At 42.6% G+C, this 21,283-nt stretch overlaps 1 protein-coding gene and 1 long non-coding RNA gene across 7 annotated transcripts in view; one reads left to right on the top strand and one right to left on the bottom strand.

Annotated features, from left to right (window-relative positions):
* R3HDM2 (R3H domain containing 2) overlaps window positions 1-21,283 on the top strand; it is a 174,087-nt gene that overhangs the window by 57,588 nt on the left and 95,216 nt on the right. The window contains exon 1 of one of the 6 annotated variants that reach the window (XM_056562531.1): window positions 5,084-5,294. The exons of 4 other annotated variants lie outside the window; for them this stretch is intronic. The gene's annotated coding sequence lies outside the window, so the exon portion shown is untranslated. Of the gene's footprint in view, window positions 1-5,083; window positions 5,295-16,609; window positions 16,741-21,283 lie in introns of those variants that run through there. One more of the 6 variants, XM_056562532.1, reaches the window with a different exon arrangement.
* Window positions 16,608-16,906, bottom strand: LOC130358772 (uncharacterized). The gene is made up of 2 exons (XR_008889646.1): window positions 16,736-16,906; window positions 16,608-16,657 (listed from the first exon to the last, which is right to left on the bottom strand). It is a non-coding gene; the product is annotated as an uncharacterized LOC130358772 (long non-coding RNA).

Raw genomic sequence — 21,283 nt, 5'->3', positions numbered from 1 at the left:
GTGGTGTCAAAATGATCACAAGAACGTTGAGCAAAAATCCCAGAACCGCACTGGGGGAACCTAGTAAATGACCTGCAGAGAGCTGGGACCAAAGTAACAAAGGCTGCCATCAGTAACACACTACGCCGCCAGGGACTCAAATCATGCAGTGCCCCCTGCTTAAGCCAATACATGTCCAGGCCCCTCTGAGGTTTTCTAGAGAGCATTTGCATAATCCAGAAGAGTATTGGGAGAATGTCATATGGTCAGATTAAACCAAAGAAGAACTTTTTGGTAAAAACTAAACTCGTCGTGTTGGGAGTAGAGAGAATGCTGAGTTGCATCCAAAGAACACCATACCTACTGTGAAGCATGGGGGTGAAGAAAACAGGATGACTGATCCGTGTAAAGGAAAGAATGAATGGGGCCATGTATCGTGAGTTTTATAGTGAAAACCTCCTTCCATCAGCAAGGGTATTTAAGATGAATCGTGGCCGGGTTTTTCAGCATGACGATGATCCCAAACACACCACCCTGGCAATGAAGAAGTGGCTTCGTAAGAAGCATTTCAAGGTCCTGGAGTGGCCTAGCCAGTCTCCAGATCTCAACTCCATAGAAAACCTTTGGAGGGAGTTGAAAGTCCATGTTGCTCAGCAACAGCCCCAAAACATCACTGCTCTAGAGGATATCTGCATGGAGGAATGGGCCAAAATACCAGCAACAGTGTGTGAAAACCTTGTGAAGACTTACTGGAAACGTTTGACCTCTGTCATTGCCAACAAAGGGTAACAAAGTATTGAGATGAACTTTTGTTATTGACCAAATACTTATTTTTCACCATAATTTGCAAATAAATTCTTTAAAAATCAGACAATGTTATTTTATGGATTTTTTTTTTCTCATCATGTCTCTCATAGTTGAGGTATATCTATGATAAAAAAAAACACAAGAGGTGCGCCTGTAATTTTCAAGTGGGAGAACTTGCACAATTGGTGGCTGACTAAATACTTTTTTGCCCCACTGTATATAGATAATCTTTTTATGGCTTAATGTATTCTTGTATCCCTATTGCTAAATGCAACCCATATAAGTGAATAGTAGTGTAATCTGCAGTAGATTTCTCGCATCGGGAAACCCGCTGCTAGTTACGAGCGTTTTATGTGCTCTAAAACTGTACCTCTTTGTCTTTTTGCACAAAATAAGCAATTGCCCGATACCTTATGTCACTCTTGTAACTTTCGCTCCATTGCTCTTTTGAACTGGAGAAAATGACACTTGACAAGGCTGCTGTAAAATGTCATGTTTTCTACTCCATAGCCAGCAATACTCCTGGATAATCCAGAGTCTTTTTTTTTTTATTTTTTTATTTCTATGCTCTGGACTTTGAGGGATTGTTTTGGGCTTTTGCATGCGGTTAGTGGAATAAAAATGTCTAAAGGACAGATTTATCAAGACCTGAGTATAGATCAGGTGTCTCAAACTGGGGGCCCTACAGATGTGGCAAAACTTCAACTCCCAGCATTCTCAACAGCCATTAGCTGCAGCAAGTGGCTGTCTGGGCATGCTGGGAGTTGAAGTTTTGCAACATCTGCAGGGCCAACAGTTTGAGACCCCTGGTCTAGATGAATTTTCAGTCAGTGCACAGGCATGCTAGAACAATGTAAAGGCACACACCTACTTAAATCCTTGTGCATCTAAGCTGCTTTTGCACACTTCCTGAAATCTGCACCAGCTCGGAGCCCCCTTCAGCCGAAACCATGCTCCTTCCCACAAAACCAAGCCATGCCCCATTCAGCAAGTGCCGTGAAAATGAGCAAATCACATGTGCTAAAATTATGAGATTTGCCGTTTTTGAGGTTATAACCTCTCTGGGGACTAAGCAGTAATGCTTGGACAGAACAGAGCGGCCTGCATGCTGTATGAGAACATAAGAAACAAATCGGGGGAGATTTATCAAAACCTGTCTAGAGAAAAAGTTGCTGAGTTGCCCATAGCAACCAATCAGATCGCTTCTTTAATTTTTCAGAGGCCTTTTCAGAAATGAAAGAAGCGACCTGATTGGTTGCTATGGGCAACTCCGCAACTTTTTCTCTAGACAGGTTTTGATAAATCTCCCCCATCCTGTTGTTGTTAAAGACCTGTGGAAAATGTTTGTAAAGCTTTGGTGTAATACCAGTATAAAGGTTGTACAAAGGGAACTTTAGTCAGATTTTACCATATACAAAGCATTGCCACATGTGCTATATGGTAAAATCTTCTTCCTTATCATACAGCCTCAGCATGATTGACAGCCAAAGCATGGCCCGCTAAAAGAGGATTGCTCCCACCTGGTAAGGAGGAAGGAGAAAAAAGGGATTGTGTTGCGACCCATTGACTTTAAATCTGATGCAGATTTTCTATTTGCAAAAATCTGCAAGTGGAATTTTCTGTTGTAGAAAACCCACAACTGATAATGTACATGTGGACCCTTGGAGCTCCATGAAAAGCTTTGACCAGTCAAATGACTTCTTGCTCAGCCTGGTACGGGGTGGTAGCTGGCCCTTAGCGTCTAGTAGATGCTGCTTTATTAACTGTTCTGTGTAGGTGTGTAGTTTTCAAAAACCCTTGTCCCTTTTTCTGTGCTGTTTTTGGCGCACAACCTAACAAAAGCAGTTTGGGTTCACAATAGTAAATAGGGGCCATGTTCTTATAACTGTACTCTTTGGTTGATGCATAGGGTTTCACCTAAAATCTATCATCAGAACATGTGGTTTTAGGTGCAATCCCATAATAACGCTGCATTCACACAACGTTGTTGCAATACAGTTCACGTATCAGGTTTTTGATGAAAAACGGATTCCTCAAAACCTGACTAAACTGTATCAAAATGTGTGTACAAATTTCAACCCATATACAGTTAAAAACTGTATAAGGTTTGAAAAATGATGTCCGGTTGCATCCGTTTTTTTTAAGAAAAAAAACATATACTTTTTTAACTTTTCACTCAATTTTGAATCTTTATTCAAAATTGAGTGAAAAGTTAAAAAAGTGTAGGTTTTTTTCTTAAAAAAACGGATGCAACCGGACATCATTTTTTGATTGAAATTCCAAGAAAAAAAAACTGTGCAAATTCAAAAACCGTATGGTGCAAACCAAATGGAACCGTATGCACATACAGTTCCGATTGACTCCCATGTTTTAAAAAAAAAAAGAGTATACGGTTTAATACAGTTATTCACCAGGACCAAAAACCGTGGTAGACTACGGTTTTGGGTACGGGCAAAAAAAGACAAAACCGTACAGGATGCAAACAAGACACCACCTGATGCATCTTTTGGCATACGGTTTACAATGGAGAGTCAATGCATATGGTTTTCAATACGGTTCCATACGGTTTTCACATTGAAAACGTACACGGGAACTGTATTGCAAAAATGTGGTGTGAATGCACCCTATTTCTTACTGTGGAGCCCCTAGAAAAACAAGAATATGAAACCTTCCTCCTCTCCACAAACCCTCTCTGCTATTTAGTGGAGCTTTCCTGTAACCATGTAGCTGATAAATAGTATTTTACTGCCCAAGAAAGATGCCACCTCAATACTATAGAAAAAGTACTCTGCATCCAATAAATGACTTTTTTGTGTAAAATTACATATGGATGCTGTAGGTAGTTTGGAGTCATTATCATTGGGCCACGAGTATAGATAGCAGTGTTGGTTGCAGTTTCACAATTTCAATGCTGCATACTTATTCAAGGCACATTGTACCTTTAGATGTCCTATCCCCTGACGAAGCCCTCATGGTGAAAATGTGTTGGGGGTCAGCAACTTCTCGTAGTGTTAGGCTATTTATCTGAATGCTGTTTTGGCTTGTGGTTTTGACCAGTAATCTGCCTTTTTAACTTTATTTAAATGTGTGTGTACTTCGGTGGAAATTTTTTTTTATTTTATTTTTTTTTTTAAATCAACTGGTGCCAGAAAGTTACAGATTTGCAAATCACTTATATTTAAAAATCTTAATCCTTCCAGTACTTATCAGTTGCTGTATGCTCCACAGAAAGTTGTATTTCTTTCTGGAATTCTTTCCAGTCTGACCACAGTGCTCTCCTTCTGACAGGTCTGCTGAGCAGAGAGCACTGTGGTCGGACAGAAAAGAACTCCAAAAAGAAATAAGTACTGTAAGGATTAAGATTTTTAATTAGAAGTAATTTACATTTGATTTAAAATTTTTTTTTTTATGTCCAGTGATATCACCAGGGGGGGTGGGGGGTGGGGGTCTTGGTGGTGGGGTTAGGTTCCCTTTTTAATTGTGCATTGTCTTCCAAAACTAGAATTCATGCAGAGCTGGGATGTTCTAGGTCAGTGTTTCCCACCCAGGGTGCCTCCAGCTGTTGCAAAACTACAACTCCCAGCATGCCTGGACAGCCTTCGGCTGTCCAGGCATGCTGAGAGTTGTAGTTTTGCAACAGCTGGAGGCACCCTGGGTGGGAAACACTATTTCAGGTAGACTTAGAACAAGAAATCCCATAGCGTTGTAAAGGTTTGTATCCTGGTACCCTTTTTAATTGTGCATTGTCTTCCAAAACTAGAATTCATGCAGAGCTGGGATGTTCTAGGTCAGTGTTTCCCACCCAGGGTGCCTCCAGCTGTTGCAAAACTACAACTCCCAGCATGCCTGGACAGCCTTCGGCTGTCCAGGCATGCTGAGAGTTGTAGTTTTGCAACAGCTGGAGGCACCCTGGGTGGGAAACACTATTTCAGGTAGACTTACAACAAGAAATCCCATAGTGTTGTAAAGGTTTGTATCCTGCCTGGGCAGAATATTGTTGATCTTTTGTTTGCTTTGTGTTGTTGATGCTGTGATTTATTTGCTCTGATGGTTGTGGTCCATTTCCCTGTGTTTATCCCACAACGTTGGTCTTCTGCAAAGTACACTCGGTCTTTAAGCAGCTGCAGAGGTTGTTCCATTAAAGAGGGTTTTGAATGAGAGGTAGAGCGCGTGTGTGTGTGGGTGGCTGTGTGCACGACTATTGGCAGAACTCTCAGTGTGACAGCGGATGGGAACAGCTGGGCTCTGCCCTGCTTCAGAGCAGCTTGTCAGAGCAATTATCTTGGCAAAGGAAAGGCAGCCAGTGTCCATAGCGCTCCATTCACAGGGAGCGCAAAGAGGGAAGGGAGGGGGTGATATCTGAGGCATTCGGGGGGGAAAAAATAATCCTGCATCCGAATCCTTGCTGAAATCCATCCGCTCCTGCACCTCACAATGATGATCTCCTTCATAGGGTGGAATAGCTGATTTTTGTCCCCCTCTCCCCCCACCCTACCCCCCACCCTACGGTGAGTGTAACTGATTTGTATGCAGCGGCTGTCTGTCCGTGCCTTCCTGTTTAGTGATTGTTTTATCCCATTCATAAACTCTGTCAGCGCTGGAGGCCTTCTGATGGCGATAAATACATTGTACTGTGTCCTCACCGGAGGGAAGCCTTCTCAATCCTTCCATGCTGGGCTGCGTTTGCCTGGGCGCTTTATTATTTTGCTTTGTGCTTTGTCTTACCCGTAATTGAAGGAGAGGATTCGTAGCAGTAAGCTGAGTGTTGTACATTCACACCGTAAATGTCTGATGGTGGAGGGGCCATTCTGCAGAGGGTGATCAGCCGACATATTGAGGGGACAATGCTGAGGCAGGTTAATGAATATGACGGCTAATTATTGTTGTCGTTCATTGAGCCCTCCCTCCATTCAGTTAGTCGATGGCGTCACTCATGTGCCTTTGGCATGCAGGGGATTCCCTCCGTCACATGCTTGCATGGTCTACTGCCAAACTCCCTACAACCCTGTTTTCCTCATGTAAAGTCAGCATTTGTTGTTGTTTCCTGACCCAGTGTGCTTATTCAGCTGCTTACTTTGGCATGCCTTGCCCCGTTGTCTGCACCATTATAAGTGTGTTGGGTTATTTCTGTTCATTCTTTGCTCGGTAATGCTATGCTATTGGGAGAATTTAAGGTGGATCTTCACCAATTGGCCATTATATTAATACCATCTCCCTAATATTGTGTAGGTCGTCTTTGTACAACTGAAACTGCTCCAATCCTTTGGGACATGGGGGGAGATTTATCAAAACTCATCCAGAGGAAAAGTTGCGGAGTTGCCCATAACAACCAATCAGAACGCTTCTTTCATTTTTCAGATGCCTTTTCAAAAATGAAAGCAGAAATCTGGTTGCTAAGGGCAGCTCGGCAAGTTTTCCTCTGGACGGGTTTTGATAAATCTCCCCCCATGGACTCCAAAAGACCAATAAAGGTTTTGTGTGGTGTCTGGCAAGATGTGAGCTGTGGGGGGTCTAGAAGTCCTATAGGCGGAGAGGTGGGACCTCTGGGAATCGGACTCTGTCAAAGCCTTGTACTTTGTTCCTTAAAGGGGTACTCCGGTGGAAAACATTTATTATTTATTATTAATAAATATTATTATTATTAATATATATATTTATATATAATTATTATTATTTTTTTTTTATAAACTGGGGCCAGGAAGTTAAATATATTTATCAATTACTTCTATAAAAAAAATCTTAATCCTTCTAGTACTTATTAGCAGCTGAATACTACAGAGGAATTTCTTTTCTTTTTGAATTTCTTTTCTGTCTGACCACAGTGCTCTCTGCTGACACCTCTGTCCATTTTAGGAACTGTCCAGAGCAGGAGAAAATCCCCATAGCAAACCTCTCCTGCTCTGGACAGTTCCTGACATGGACAGAGGTGGCAGCAAAGAGCACTGTGGTCAGACAGAAAGGAAATTCAAAACAAAAAGAACTTCCTGTGGAGAATATAGCAGCTACCGTAAGTACTGGAAGGATTGAGATTTTTTTAATGGAAGTAATTTACAAATCTGTTTAACATTCTGGCACCAGTTTTTTAGCGGAGTACCCCTTTTAAACATTCCTAAACGGTTTTTGAAGAGTGGTTGCGATATCCTCCTTCCTAAAAAGGCCACTGCCTTGTTGATCTTCAACATCCTTATAAATGCCGGGAGCCAAGAGTATCCTCCAGCTTCTTTGTATAGTATATCCTGGTGCAATCTCCTCCCCAAGTAGCACGCACACATGGCTGCCCACATAATATAGAGGTTAATGGGAATTACCAGGTCAGTTCACCTTCTCATGTGCCCGATGTTGGTATTTTCAGTAGATAGGGGTTAGCACGGGCACTCAGACTGTTCTGCGGTTATGCAGTGATACCCTGTGTGTTTGCTTTACGACGTCTTTCTATTATAGCCAGGGGTAACTTTTCTTCATGGTGATGGGGATTGTACATTTGTCTAGATTTCATGCAGGGATGGGATGTTCTAGGTCAGTGTTTCCCAACCAGGGTGCCTCCAGCTGTTGCAAAACTACAACTTCCAGCATGCCTGGACAGCCGAAGGCTGCACGTACCATGGTTGGAAAACTTTGGACTATGGTCACTGCAACAATTCCTTTTGAGCACAGCACCTGGCCGCCTATCATCTTCCCACTTAGGCCCCTTTCACACTATAAAAAACACTTCAGTTATGAACGCCCGTTAGGCAGTTATACGGCCGGTACAAAATCACTAACGGCCGTTAGAAAATCCCATTATAGTCTATGGGATTTTTCTAATAGCCGTTTTAACCTGTTATCGCCCGTTATTAATAACTGCCGTTATTTTGTGACGGGCGAATGAACTGGAGAAATAGTGCATGGACTAATTCTCCCTATTACTATTGCCCGTCACAAAATAACGGCCGTTATTAATAACGGGTTAAAACGGCTATTAGAAATATCCCATAGACCAAAATGGGATTTTCTAATGGCCGTTAGGGATTTTGTACCGGCCGTATAACTGCCGAATTCCTGATGGCCGTTCATAACGGAAGTGTTTTTATAGTGTGAAAGGGGCCTTACCTCTGCTTCCATTCCGATGTAGGTCCGAGAAGGGCCAAAACGTTAATTGCTGTACATTAATTCGTACCACTGTTAAATAAATTGATACTAATTGCAAATTGAGTACCAAGATTTGTCTTTAAAGATTTATTTTACGGATTGGTATTCCTACTTGAGCACCTAATATAGGGAGTGCCATATTTACCACCACCTCAGGTATCGTGAGACGATCACAATTAGGCTGGGTTCACACCACGTTTTTGCAATACAGTTGTGTATCAGGTTTTTGATTAAAAAAAAAGATTCCTCAAAACCTGACTAAACTGTATCAAAACGTGTGTACAAATTTTTATCTGTATACGGTTTGAAAAATGATGTCCGGTTGCATCTGTTTTTTAAGTAAAAAACGTATACGTTTTAACTTTTCACTCCATTATGAATAAAGTTGTTTGATGAATAAACTTGTTTGATTGAAATTCCAAGAAAAAAAAACCGGGCAAAGCCAAAAACTGTATGGTGAAAACCAGATGGAACCGTACGCACATACGGTTCTGACCGGTTCCCATTTGACTCCCATGTAAAAAAAAAATTTGTGTAATACAGTTTTTCATCTGGACCAAAAACCATGGTAGGCCAAGGTTTTCTGTCAGGAAAAAAAAAAAAACAAAGTTGAAAAACAGAGACAACCATATAAATTATGGTGCATACGGTTTTCTGTATGGTTGCATAGGTTTTTTTTTTTTTTTTTTTTTTTTTTTATGAAACCGTATGCCGAAACAGTATGGTAATATTGTGGTGTGAACACACCCTTATTCACATTCACCTGTCAGTGGTTTTAATGGCCGGTTGGTGTAGTCACGCAGTATAAGAGGTCATTGGACATTGTACATCTGCCATCGGGAATTGAATTCTAGTTGTAGAATGGTTGTAATGATTTGGTATTGTGTGTATACAGGTACTTCTGCCTGCTCTACATAATTGTCCTGTCTGCTGCCATGTGCTGCGTCCTCATCTTGCTTCTGTTTTATTTTTAATTAGGCAAAAAAAGACACAGACAACTGTTAGCGCCCTCGCAGTCCCCTCAGGCTGTACACCCCCCACTGCCACCTGCTTATCATAAGCTTATCCCCACCAGCCTTCAATATAAGAGACTGTTTACCTAGGATATGCTTCCTTTTTTACATATTGTTCATACTGGATCTATGTTTTTATCCGACTAGGGTATTTCTCTCCTTAAGGGTCTATTCACACGTACAGTATTCTGTGCAGATTTGATGCGCAGGATTTTCTGCTGCAGACTTGAATGTAAACTGAACACAGCTTGAAACCTTGTACAGCAAATCTGCACAGAATACTGTACATGTGAATAGGCCCTAAATCGTCAGAGTGGCCAAAAACTGGTGCAAGTTAAACAGATTTGTAAATTACTTCTATTTAAAAATATTAATCCTTCCAGTACTTATCAGCTGCAATATGGTGCACAGGAAGTTCTTTTCTTTTTGAATTTCCTTTCTGTCTGACCACAGTGCTCTCTGCTGACACCTCTGTCAATTTTAAGAACTGTCCAGAGTAGGAGCAAATCCCCATAGAAAACCCATCCTGCTCCGGACAGTTCCTGACATGGACAGAGCTGTTGGCAGAGGAAGGATTAATATTTTTAAATAAAAGTAATCTACAAATCCGTTTAACTTTCTGGCACCGGTTGGTTTAAAATAAGATGTTTTCCAGTGGAGTACCCCTTTAACTTCAGTAGTTTTCTCGACCTTCGTTAAAAAGATGGCCATGTTCGCTCCAGGTTTTGGGACTCCTTACCAATACAAATAAGCTGGAGACCAGGTGGTAAAGGAGGTCCCATTGACTTCATAGGATTTTAATCATGGATCTGAATTCTGCTGAACGAATCTGACAGCATTTTCTCTTTGGATAGTTGCCGAAGTCTCATTAAAATCATTGGGAGTCTGATTCAAGGCAGAATTTTAGAGGAATCAAATTCATTGTGAATTTTCTCCGCATGAAAATACCCTTAAGGCGGCTATGGGGAAATAAGACAGCTTCTGTCTTAGGGTGGGTTCACACTACGTTTTCTCCCATACGGGAGCGCATACGGCAGGGGGGCACTTCCGTATGGGGGAAAACGTAATGGGAACCCAGCCTTAGAATGATTAATCTGGGCCATTGTATTAGAAAATTGCATACATTTTTATTGTATAATGGTAAACTGGGATCTCTCGGCTCTAGATCATGCTCAGAGCTAAAGTGTCAAGGAGGCGGTGTAGCATTATGCAGAGTTCCCCTTTAAATAAGAGGCTGACATCCACATTATGCCACAAATCCCACTCTCCACTTCCAGCGACATGCTAGACATACATAATAAGATCAGTTATTTGCAGGTTGTCACTGATCAACATTGGTCCCTAATTAACATACTTGCTCAGAGGGGTCCAGAATGTTGAGGATTGTCTGCTTTTGTGCTGGTATTACAGTGCACCTTAGAAATGGCTATAAGCTGCAATACCAGTTTCAGCCTATAGGGAAAAGTTATGTTGTTTCTTTAATACCACAACCCCTTAAAGGAGATCTTCTCCTATCCTATGAAGTGTGGGGTGTGTCGACCTCTGCACAAAGCAATGGCTGACAGGCCCCCCCCCCCCCCCCCTTAATGCATCGCTGAGGGAGAGCTGGCGCGCTTCACTCTGGAATCTATGGCTCCCCCATAGAGCTGCATGGAGGGGGTGTCTGCCACCGCTTCGTGTGGGGTTCCAGCGGTCAGACCCCCGTGATCTGACTCTATCTCTGAGTACTCCTTTAGAGTCTATTCACACGTACAGTATTCTGTACAGATTTGATGAGCAGGATTTTCTGCTGCAGATTTCAATGTAAACTCAATGACTGAACACAGCTTCAAATCCTGCGCATCAAATCTGTGTGTGTGTGTGAATAGACCCTTAAAAAGGGGTTGGCTAGCTAAGGAAAATGTAACTCCTATCCAAAGGATAGAGAAAAAGTGTCAGATTGTGAGACATCCGACCACTGGAACAGCATCCCAATGACGTCCGACCGATGGGACCCCCAAACCCCGCCCCCCGTCCCCCCCCCCCCCCCCCCCCCCCGCTCTAACATTTATAGAAAATATAGGTGAGATAGGAAAAATTTTGAATAAAGTGGGACTACTCCTTTAATTTTTGACTCGTGGAAGCTGCAATCTAATTTTCTTTTGGTCAGGGAACCACATGTGGCCACCTGCTTTTGTTTCATTTGTCTGTTTGCCATGTGTCATGTCTTTTCTCTGATAGAGATATATACTGTGTGTATATATATATATATATATATATATATATATATATATATATTATTGTATGTATATGTATGTATATATATCTCTCATATATATATATATATATATGATATAGAAGTGCCTGCAACCACACTGTTTAAATAAATGCATTATTATGTGGCTACTAAATGGCCGATGGAGCGTGCTGCAAATAGAACTCTGTATACAACCTTATGAGCCCTGTAAAGGTACAGTACAGATCCCGTACACCTTCACTGGTGTCCAATTCTGTACAAAACAGAGACATGTTATGTAATGGAAAAGTGATTTTTCTTCATCTTATAAATGAATATTTCTGTCTCTAGAGATTTTCTATATCTGAACTATTAGGATCTGGTCATATGTAGAAGGTTTGCACTATTTTTTGACATGTGATGGGCATGCCTCTGTACTTCTGGGAAGGTGGGGATTGGTCTTCATGCTGGTTTTGTATTTGGCATTAAGAGCTTTATGTGAAATGTGCTGATGTGTTGTTTTTTGTGTTTTTCTGCTTTGGTTTTGCCCTCTTAGAATCTGCATTCTCCTCCTCTCCCGACCGAGCTGCAGAGCATCTGTCCTGATGCATCTACGTCAGCTGGGATTTCCGTCTGTATGACGCAGGTTGGCGTTGTGAAGCAGAAGATGGGGAGGGGAGGGACTGGGAGGGGAAATGCCAGCATTGGCTGATGGGGAGATTCTAGGAAAACCAGGGGGACAGAACCCTGCATTGACCTTGACAGGCTTCTGAAGTTCCACGCTCTGCGACTGCATCTTCATGTGATTGGAAGAGCGCAGAATTATCTCCATGTAAGCCATTCAGGGAACCCCCATGGAGGATATTCCTACGCCTTGGTTGCCAAGTGACAGTTTTGTGACGTCAATGGCAGTTCCCAGGCTATGGAAAAAGAAAAAAAAAAAACACTTTAACCTTTTAGTTGCCAATAAGTCTGCATTGCAGTCTCTTGTGATTTACTATGAAGAAGGTTCTGTAGGTGGGGGGAGGTAGGAGGATAGATCTATCGATCATACTGATGGCACAGATTTTATTCAATGTGAGAAATGGGCTTCTGCTATATTTATAATTTTTATTATTTATATTTTTATGTTTTTTTTTTTTTATCAGTTAGGTAAATGGGCTATATTCCTGAGACCCTCACATACTATTCTTCTGCATACAGAAGAAAATTAAATGGTACATGTTCCCTTTGTAAAATGTTCCTAAATCTTGCAAAGTGTTTTTTTATACTTTTAGGTCCGTGTTTCCCAACCAGGGTGCCTCCAGCTATTGCAAAACTACAACTCCCAGAATGCCCAGACAGCCAAAGGCATGCTCAAAGTTGTAGTTTTGCAACAGCTGGATGCACGCTGATTGGGAAACACGGATTTAGACACGAACGTGCACCTAGAAGTTTTGCTTTGTGTTCCCTTTCTGACATAATATTGCACAGCTCCTTGTTGGCAGCCATGTCTGTCTCTGTTGTCTACTGAAATATATGGTATTGAATAAATATAAATAATGCCAATACAGTCACCGGGGATTCCTGTGTGTGTGGTATGTGTGTGTAAATATAAAATATTGGGACCACTATGGATTTGACATGAAACGAACAAGATGGGCTTTAACTGTAGACTGTCAGCTTTAATTTGAGGGTAGGTGAACGGTGTAGGAATTACAACAGTTTGCATATGTGCATCCCACTTGTTAAGGGACCAAAAGTAATGGGACAGAATAATAATCATAAATTAAACTTTACATTTTTAATACTTGGTTGCAAATCATTTGCAGTCAATTACAGCCTGAAGTCTGAAACGTATAGACATCAGCAGACATTGCTGGGTTTCATCCCTGGTGATGCTCTGCCGCCTCTACTGCAACTCTCTTCAGTTCCTGCTTGTTCTTAGGGCATTTTCCCTTCAGTTTTGTCTTCAGAAAGTGAAATGCTCAATCGGATTCAGGTCAGGGGATTGACTTGGCCATTGCAGAACATTCCACTCCTTTCCCTTAAACTCTTTTGTTGCTTTTGCAGTTTGCTTTGGGTCATTGTCCATCTGCACTGTGAAGTGCCGTCCAATGAGTTCTGAAGCGTTTTGCTGAATATGAGTAGATAATATTGCCCGAAACACTTTAGAATTCATCCTGCAGTCACATCATCAATAAACACAAGAGAAGCAGTTCCATTTGCACCATACATTGCCCACTATGTCATGACACTACCACCACCATGTTCACTGATGAGGTGTATGCTTAGGATCATGTTGCTTTCCTTCTCCGTACTCTTCTCTTCCCATCACTCTGGTACAAGTTGATCTTGGTCTCATCTGTCCATAGGATGTTGTTCCAGAACTGTGAAGGCTTTTTTAGATGTTGTTTGGCAAACTCTAATCTGGCCTTCCGGTTTTTGAGGCTCCCCAATTGTTTCCATCTTGTGGTGAACCCTCTGTATTCACTCTGGTGAAGTCTCTTGATTGTTGACTTTGACACACATGCACCTACCTCCTGGAGAGTGTTCTTGATCTGGCCAACTGATGTGAAGGGGTTTTCTTCACCAGGGAAAGAATTCTTCGGTCATCCTCCACAGTTGTTTTCCTTGGTTTTCCAGGTCTTTTGGTGTTGTTGAGCTCACCGGTGCCTTCCTTCTTTTTAAGAATGTTCCAAACAGTTGTTTTGGCCATGCCTAATGTTTTGGCTATCTCTCTGATGGATTCATTTTGTTTTTTTCAGCCTAATGATGGCTTGCTTCACTGATAGTGACAGCTCTTTGGATCTCATCTTGAGAATTGACAGCAAAATATTCCAAATGCAAATAGCACACTTGAAATTAACTCTGGACCTTTTATCTGCTCATTGTAATTGGGATAATGAGGGAATAACACACACCTGGCCATGAAACTGCTGAGAAGCCCAATTGTCCCATTACTTTTGATCCCTTAGCAAGTGGGAGGCACATAGGCAAACTGATTTAATTCCTACACCATTCACCTGATTTGGATGTAAATACCCTAAAATAAAGCTGACGGTCTGGAATTAAAGCACATCTTGTTTGTTTCATTTCATCTCTATCTATCTCTCTCTCTCTCTATATATATATATATATCTATCTCTCTATCTTTATCTCTCTCTCTATATATATATATATATATATATATATATATATATATATATATATATATATATATCCATCTCTATCTCTCTCACTATCTAATCTATCTATCTAATCTATCTGAGCTAGCTATCCTGTCTGAGCTATCCTGTCTGAGCTATCCTGTCTGAGCTATCCTGTTGAGCTATCCTGTCTGAGCTATCCTGTCTGAGCTATCCTATATAGTCAGGTCCATAAAGATCTCGATTTCTGCAGCGCTGGAGACTCCAGTGTGTGCAGACCATGGGGCTGGGGTATCGTGACGTCACGACTCAGCCCCGTGTGGCATCACGCCCTGCTCCTGTCATACCCTCGGCATTTGCATGGTATCGGGGACTCGTTTAATGTCCCCGATACCATGTCTGTTACCTGCTGCTCTGCGGCCGCTGTCCCGTTCTCCGCTGTCCCGTTCTCCCGATCGCATCATGGCATTCCATGGAGGAGCATGTGACATACAAGTCACTCTGCTTCCTCCGTAGTATAACGCTACTGAGGAAGCAGAGTGACGTGTATGTCACATACTCCTCCATAAGACGCTATGATGCGATCGGGAGAACGGAACAGCGGAGCGGCAACACCCGAGGACAGCCGCTGGTGAGCTGTCTATAGGGGGGGGGGGGGGGGGGGCTGCTGTCTATAATGGGCTGGCCTGCTCCCTGTCTACAAGGAGGGGGCCCAATGTCTACAAGGGGGGGGAGGGGGCTGCTGTTTGTTAGGGGGACAAGGGGGGGCCTGTTGTCTACAAGAGGGGTGCTGTCTACAAGGGGGACAAGAGGGGGTGCTGTCTACAAGGGGGACAAGAGGGGGTGCTGTCTACAAGGGGGACAAGAGGGGGTGCTGTCTACAAGAGGGGGCTGCGGTCTACAGGGGGGCTGCTACTAATGTCTGCAGCTACATACACTACCTATATTATCTACACTACCTACAAGGAGATACTACCTACTATTAAAGACAATCTTACAGCAGAGTCACCTGCACTAACTTCAATTTATATGTAGATAGTGCAGGTGACCCGGTTTCTACCGCTACTCACCATGTGAACGTCAGCGCAATCTCTCCGGAGACATCGGTCTCGGCGCCAATGCAAATTCCCTGTTCTGTCCAATGGAGAAGAGAGAGATATTGGCTCATACTACAGCAGCCGCCTCCATTGCACACAACAAGGACCCACATATCAGCACGGTAGGCAGCGCCAGAAACCGGGTCACCCTGGTGTCAGATTCCCTTTTAAAATAAAAGTACTCGTACTTGGTATCGGCGAGTACTAGAATTTAAATATCGGTACTTATACTCGGTCTTAAAAAAATGGTATCGGGACATCCCTAGTTTGTATGTTTTTGTATACATACAGTTTTGCAAGCACTGACTTACTGTATACAAGGTACCGTGTATTTTATTTCCAGTCCAGCTATATTAGTGTCTGTACTGTACAGTTTCTTACTTTACCTCCAGCTGACTGATGGATTTCTATCTGTATCATAACTTTTAAAACAGAAGTTCTCCAGGCCTAGCTTAAATTGGATCTAACGCACTGCAGCTCAGAACAGGGCTCAATATGTTCCATTTTCCCTCAAATTCACTATTTGTCCAGTTGTGGGCCTCTATTTACTCACTTTCATCTGTCATCACCACAATCCCACACCACTCCATCCATCTACAAGTAGTCACTACAGGCTTCTCCTCTCCAGTGTACTCCACCTCTGCTTGATGGAAGCTACACGGGAGAAGTCCATTGCCTCCTTAATACTTCTATATTAATCGATGCTTAAAGGGGTTCTCTGCCCCTAGACATGTTATCCCTGCAGCTGGGGACCGCCACAATCTCTTCTGCGTTACCCCCTGTCATCTGCTCCACGGAGCGAAGTTCGCTCCGTGCCTGATGACACACGATACAGGGGCCGGAGGATCGTGATGTCACAGCCCCTCCCATAGACTTGAATTGAGGGAGCGTGGCGTGATGTCCCTGGGGGGGGGGGGGGGGGCGCGTGTGCATGACATCATGACTCCCATAGCCCGCAACCACCGTTCGGAACAAAATGTTCCATAAACTAGGGCAGTGGAGTACCCCTTTAAATATCTCCTACAAATCTGTAAACAATCTGGGCGTCATGTCTGAAGACTGCGCTTTGTACAGTGACTCATGCAGTAACAGTAAAATGCTTTATTTAACTACCAAATTTATGGGGCTAGATTGTTGTCATCAGCTATTTCTTATGTTCTCTTATAATTATGGTTCTATGGGTTAGATTGTGGAGATTTTACTGCTCGCTCCTAAAGAACCCCCCGGAAATCTCTTGCAGCGTTGGCACCTGGCTCCTGGGATTTGTCCAGCCCTAAAGTTAATGAAAAACTAAAAATGCCATAACAATGAATAAAACTAGCGGTCCAGGAAGAAAATGGCTTCAGTACTATGGAATGATGACAGTACCGCGGGTGAGATCAGGAATTCTGGGAGGTGATGATTTGCACTTTGCAGCTGTAATTGCAGTTTTCTTTTTTTAGACTGTTTATATTACATGATTTCTGGTGTCATTTCCTAACACATTACACTTGGATTTCTTTAGCTCTTGTCATTGTACTGTTGAAATGAGAATTTTGTTGTTAAGAATAAATTATGTTAAAATGGTTAAACTCCATAACACCCTTAAATACAGTTCCACATCTTTAGAATTCCATCATTTTTAATTCGATCTCTAGTCCCTGCGATGTGGATTTTTATTAATGCAGATGTTAAAATCCCCGAAAGGGCAAATAAAAAAAAAGGGCGGCTTGTCAATTATTGCACCCTTTCCATGTGGATTACTCCTAGATTCCATGTAGACAACTCATTGGGCAGCCAAGACCCATGTGAGCACAATTAGGTTGGGGGTCAGTGGCGAAATCGGCGGCATGCAGTGTCAAAGTCTGTATCAGATATCGGAGGGTATTTCTTATGCTGAATTTTCAGCCCCTTATTTAGTCTGTGTGAACATGCCCTTACATAACACTCAGAAATCTATGGGGGCTAGAACATAAAAAAAAAGTTAATGTGATTTAACCCCTTCCCTAATAAGTCAGAATCACCCCCCTTTTCCCTTAAAAAAAAAAAAAAAAAAAAATATGAAAATAAATATAAACATACGTGGTATCACTGCGTGCGTAAATGTCCAAACTATAAAAAATATAGCGTTAAATAAACCACGCGGTCAATGGCATACACGTAAAAAAAAAATTCCACAGTCCGAAATAGTGTATTTTTGGTCACTTTTTATTAATTTTTTTAATGGTATAAAAAGTGACCAAAAATACACTACAAAACAAAACAAAACAAAAATGGTACCGCTAAAAACTTCAGATCACGGTGAAAAAAATTAGCCCACATACATCCCCATATGCGGAAAAATAAAGTTATAGGGGTCAGAAGAGAACACTTTTAAATGTATATATTTTCCTGCATGTAGTTATGAGAGAGAGAGAGTCTCCTAGGACTGTATCCACCTTTTCCAGCCCACCGAAGCAACTGAAAGCTGAACTACCGTATTTATCGGGGTATACCACGCATTGGCCTATAACACGCACCCTCATTTTACCAAGGATATTTGGGTAAAAATATTTTTTTCCCCAAATATCCTTGGTAAAATGAGGGTGCGTGTGTGTGCATGCGTATACCCTGATACACCCCCAGAAAAGGCAGGGGGAGAGGGGCCGTCGCTGCCCACTTCTCTCCCCCTGCCTTTCCTGGGGTCTAGAGCCCTGCTGCTGCCGCCGCTTCTCTCCCGCTGACTATCTGCGCCACTGCCCGTTCTCTTCCCCTGACTATCGGTGTCGGCGCCCCATCCCTGGTTGTATAATTACCTGTTGCCTGGGTCGGGTCCGCACTGCTTCAGGCCTCCGGTGTGCGTCCCATGCGTCGTTGCTATGCACTGCACGGCGCGGCGCAATGACAAGTGACATCACTCGTCATTGCGCCGTACAGCGCATAGCAACGATGCAGGGGACGCACACCGGAGGCCGGAAGCAGCGCGGACCCGACCCCGGCAACAGGTAATTATACAACCAGGGATGGGGGAGAAAACGGGGCAGCGGCGCCGGCAATGGGTGCCGCTGCCCCTTCTCTCCCCCTGTCTGTCTGTGCCGCTGCCCCATTGCCGGCGCCGCTTCTCTCCCCCTGGCTATCGGCGCCGACACGATAGTCAGGGGGAGAGAACGGGCAGCGGCACCGATAGCCAGGGGGAGAGAAGGGCCGGCAGCAGGGCTCTAGACCCCAGGGCAGGCAGGGGCAGAGAAGCCGGCAGCGCTGGCGGTCTCTATACCTGCAAAGCCGCTGCAGTTCATTGATTTAAAGCGCCCGCTTTAAATCATTGAACTGCAGCGGCTTATCGGCGTATAACACGCAGGTAGACTTTAGGCTAAAAATTTTAGCCTAAAAAGTGCGTGTTATACGCCGATAAATACGGTAATTTATGCAGACTAAAGTCAGCAAGAGCCGAGAAGTTCGTGACGGATCAAATCACTGTAACTTTGCTCATCTCTATAGACAAAATCAAAACAATATAAGTAGAGTATCATTTTAACCGTATAGACCTACAGAATAATAATGTAATTTTTACCAAAAAATGTACTGCATAGAAACCTAAGGCCCCAAAAGTTACAAAATGGCATTTTTTCTTCAATTTTTGTAGCACAATGATTTTTTTTTTTTTTCCGTTTCGCCGTGGATTTTTTGGGTAAAATTACTAATGTTATTACTAAGTAGAATTGGTGGCGCAAAAAATAAGCCATAATATGGATTTTTAGGTGGAAAACTGAAAGGGTTATGATTTTTAAAAGTAAAGGAGGAAAAAACGAAAATGCAAAAACTAAAAAACGCTGAGTCCTTAAGGGGTTAAACCAACACGGTCAATGGTCAGAATTGCGTATTTTTGGTCACTTTGTATACTCTAAAAAAAAAAATTAAAATGTATACAAACTGATCAAAAAGTCCCATCAAAACAAATATGGTTCCGATGAAAACTTCAGATCACGGCGCAACAAATGAGCCCTCCTACAGCCCTGTATATGTAAACATAAAAAAAGTTATAGGGGTCAGAAGAGGAAATTTTTAACCTACTAATTTTCGTGCATAGTTAGAATTTTTTAACAGAAGTAAAACGAAGTAGGGTATCATTTTAATCGTATGGACCTACAGAATAAAGATAAGATGTCATTTTTACCGAAAAATGTACTACGTAGAAACAAAAGTCCCCAAAAGTTACAAAATGCTATTTTTTTTTTTTTTCAATTTAGCCCCACAAATCAGTTTTTTTTCTGGCTTCGCCATAGATTTTGTATTAAACTTATTGTCATTACAAAGTAAAATTGGTGGTGCAAAAAACAAGCCCTCAGATGAGTTTGCTGGTGGAAAATTGAAAGCGTTATGCTTTTTAGAAGGTGAGAAGGAAAAAATTTGTGTAAAAATGAAAAAACCTGTGGTCCTTAAGGGGTTAATGTTTGACAACTGGGTGATCAATTCTTCTTGACAAAAAGGTGTGTCCTTTACGCAGTCGGCTGCTAATTGCACTGATTGGATAACCTGTAAGAACAAGCCCCCAACTAGTAACACGCAATTGTCAATATATTAATTTTCTATGTTGTCAAAATCCATAAAAAATTCTAGGAGTAACCACAATGGCAGGAATCGGAGATCTAAGAAAAGATGCTCCAGAAATGTTATTTCATGAATAATACAAGTATTTCCTAAACTAGACGTGTCAGGAGCGCTGACAGCTCCTCTTTAAGGAGATGAGTAACCTCCTCATGGAGCTGTGATAGGTTTGTGTTGCTTTACTATTACACTGACTTCATGTGTCACAGCCTCTGTTGTAAATGGTCTGTCTGGATTCAAATAAAAGGTGACAAATATTTGTCACTGACATAGTTTATAAAGAAGTAACATCATTTCTTTCTGTATGTTTTCTCAGTATTGCCTGAGTAATTTCTCTTATACATCTGCACTACACTAAAAAGTGAACACTTCTACAGCTGTGTTCCCATGAAAATCCTGCAATACTTGGGGACCTGTATTTCCACAGGCTGCTAGGTGACTATGCTCTTCTTTAGTTGAAGCATTATTATTTGTAGTTGACTCCAGCTGACTCCTGAACTTACCTCTTAGAAGGTCTAGCCCAGGGGTCTGCAACCTTTAAGACAAAAAGAGCCACTTGGACCCGTTTTCGAAGAAAAAAAAAAAAAAACTGGGAGCCGCAAAACCATTGCGACATTTAAAACAAATAGAACACTGCATATATTATTTCTTACCTTAATGCTATATATACAGGATCGTGCAGTCAGATGTCAATCTGAAGAAAAAAAGGACTTTCACTTAACAATGTAAAATATATTTTTGCAAATTAATAGCTATAGGCCTGGGGTGGGCTTTTTTTGGGGCCCAGGCCTGGGGTGGGTTGGGGAGAGGGGGGTTAATGCTGCCGCGGGGTGAGAGGTTAACGCTACCGCTGCCATGGGGTGAGGGGTTAAGTTACCCCTCACCCCATGGCAGCGGCAGCGTTAACCTCTCACCCTGTGGCAGCATTAACGCTGCCGCGGGGTGAGGGGTTAACGCCCCGCTGTCAAGTGAGTAATGTACATTACATACTCACTAGCTCCTCGCGTGGCGTCTTCCTCTCCCGGCGGCGCTCCTCGACTGTCTCATGGCAGTGAGGATCCGCGTGGCCCCGGAAGAAGAGACTCTGCTCCGATGGCACCAGGGCAGGTGACGGCGGCTCACGGGCTCAGATCATACCGGGACACTGCATTGTCCCGGAATGAGGGTGACTGAGCTGCGGCAAAGGTGTAAAAGAGCCGCGGGTTGCTGACCCTTGGTCTAGCCCATATTGCCAACTGTCTATCTATGAAACAATCCCATGAACCATTCTACAAAAGGGGTTGGGTTTATGCAAGCCATGCCCTTGTTGTTCAAATGACAGAGCTTGTTGTCTGGGATAGCTTCAAAAAGAAA

Source organism: Hyla sarda, chromosome 2, assembly GCF_029499605.1.
Source record: "Hyla sarda isolate aHylSar1 chromosome 2, aHylSar1.hap1, whole genome shotgun sequence".
Taxonomy (NCBI): domain Eukaryota; kingdom Metazoa; phylum Chordata; class Amphibia; order Anura; family Hylidae; genus Hyla; species Hyla sarda.
Note: the sequence above shows the minus strand (reverse complement) of the source record. Positions and strands in the feature narration are given on the sequence as shown.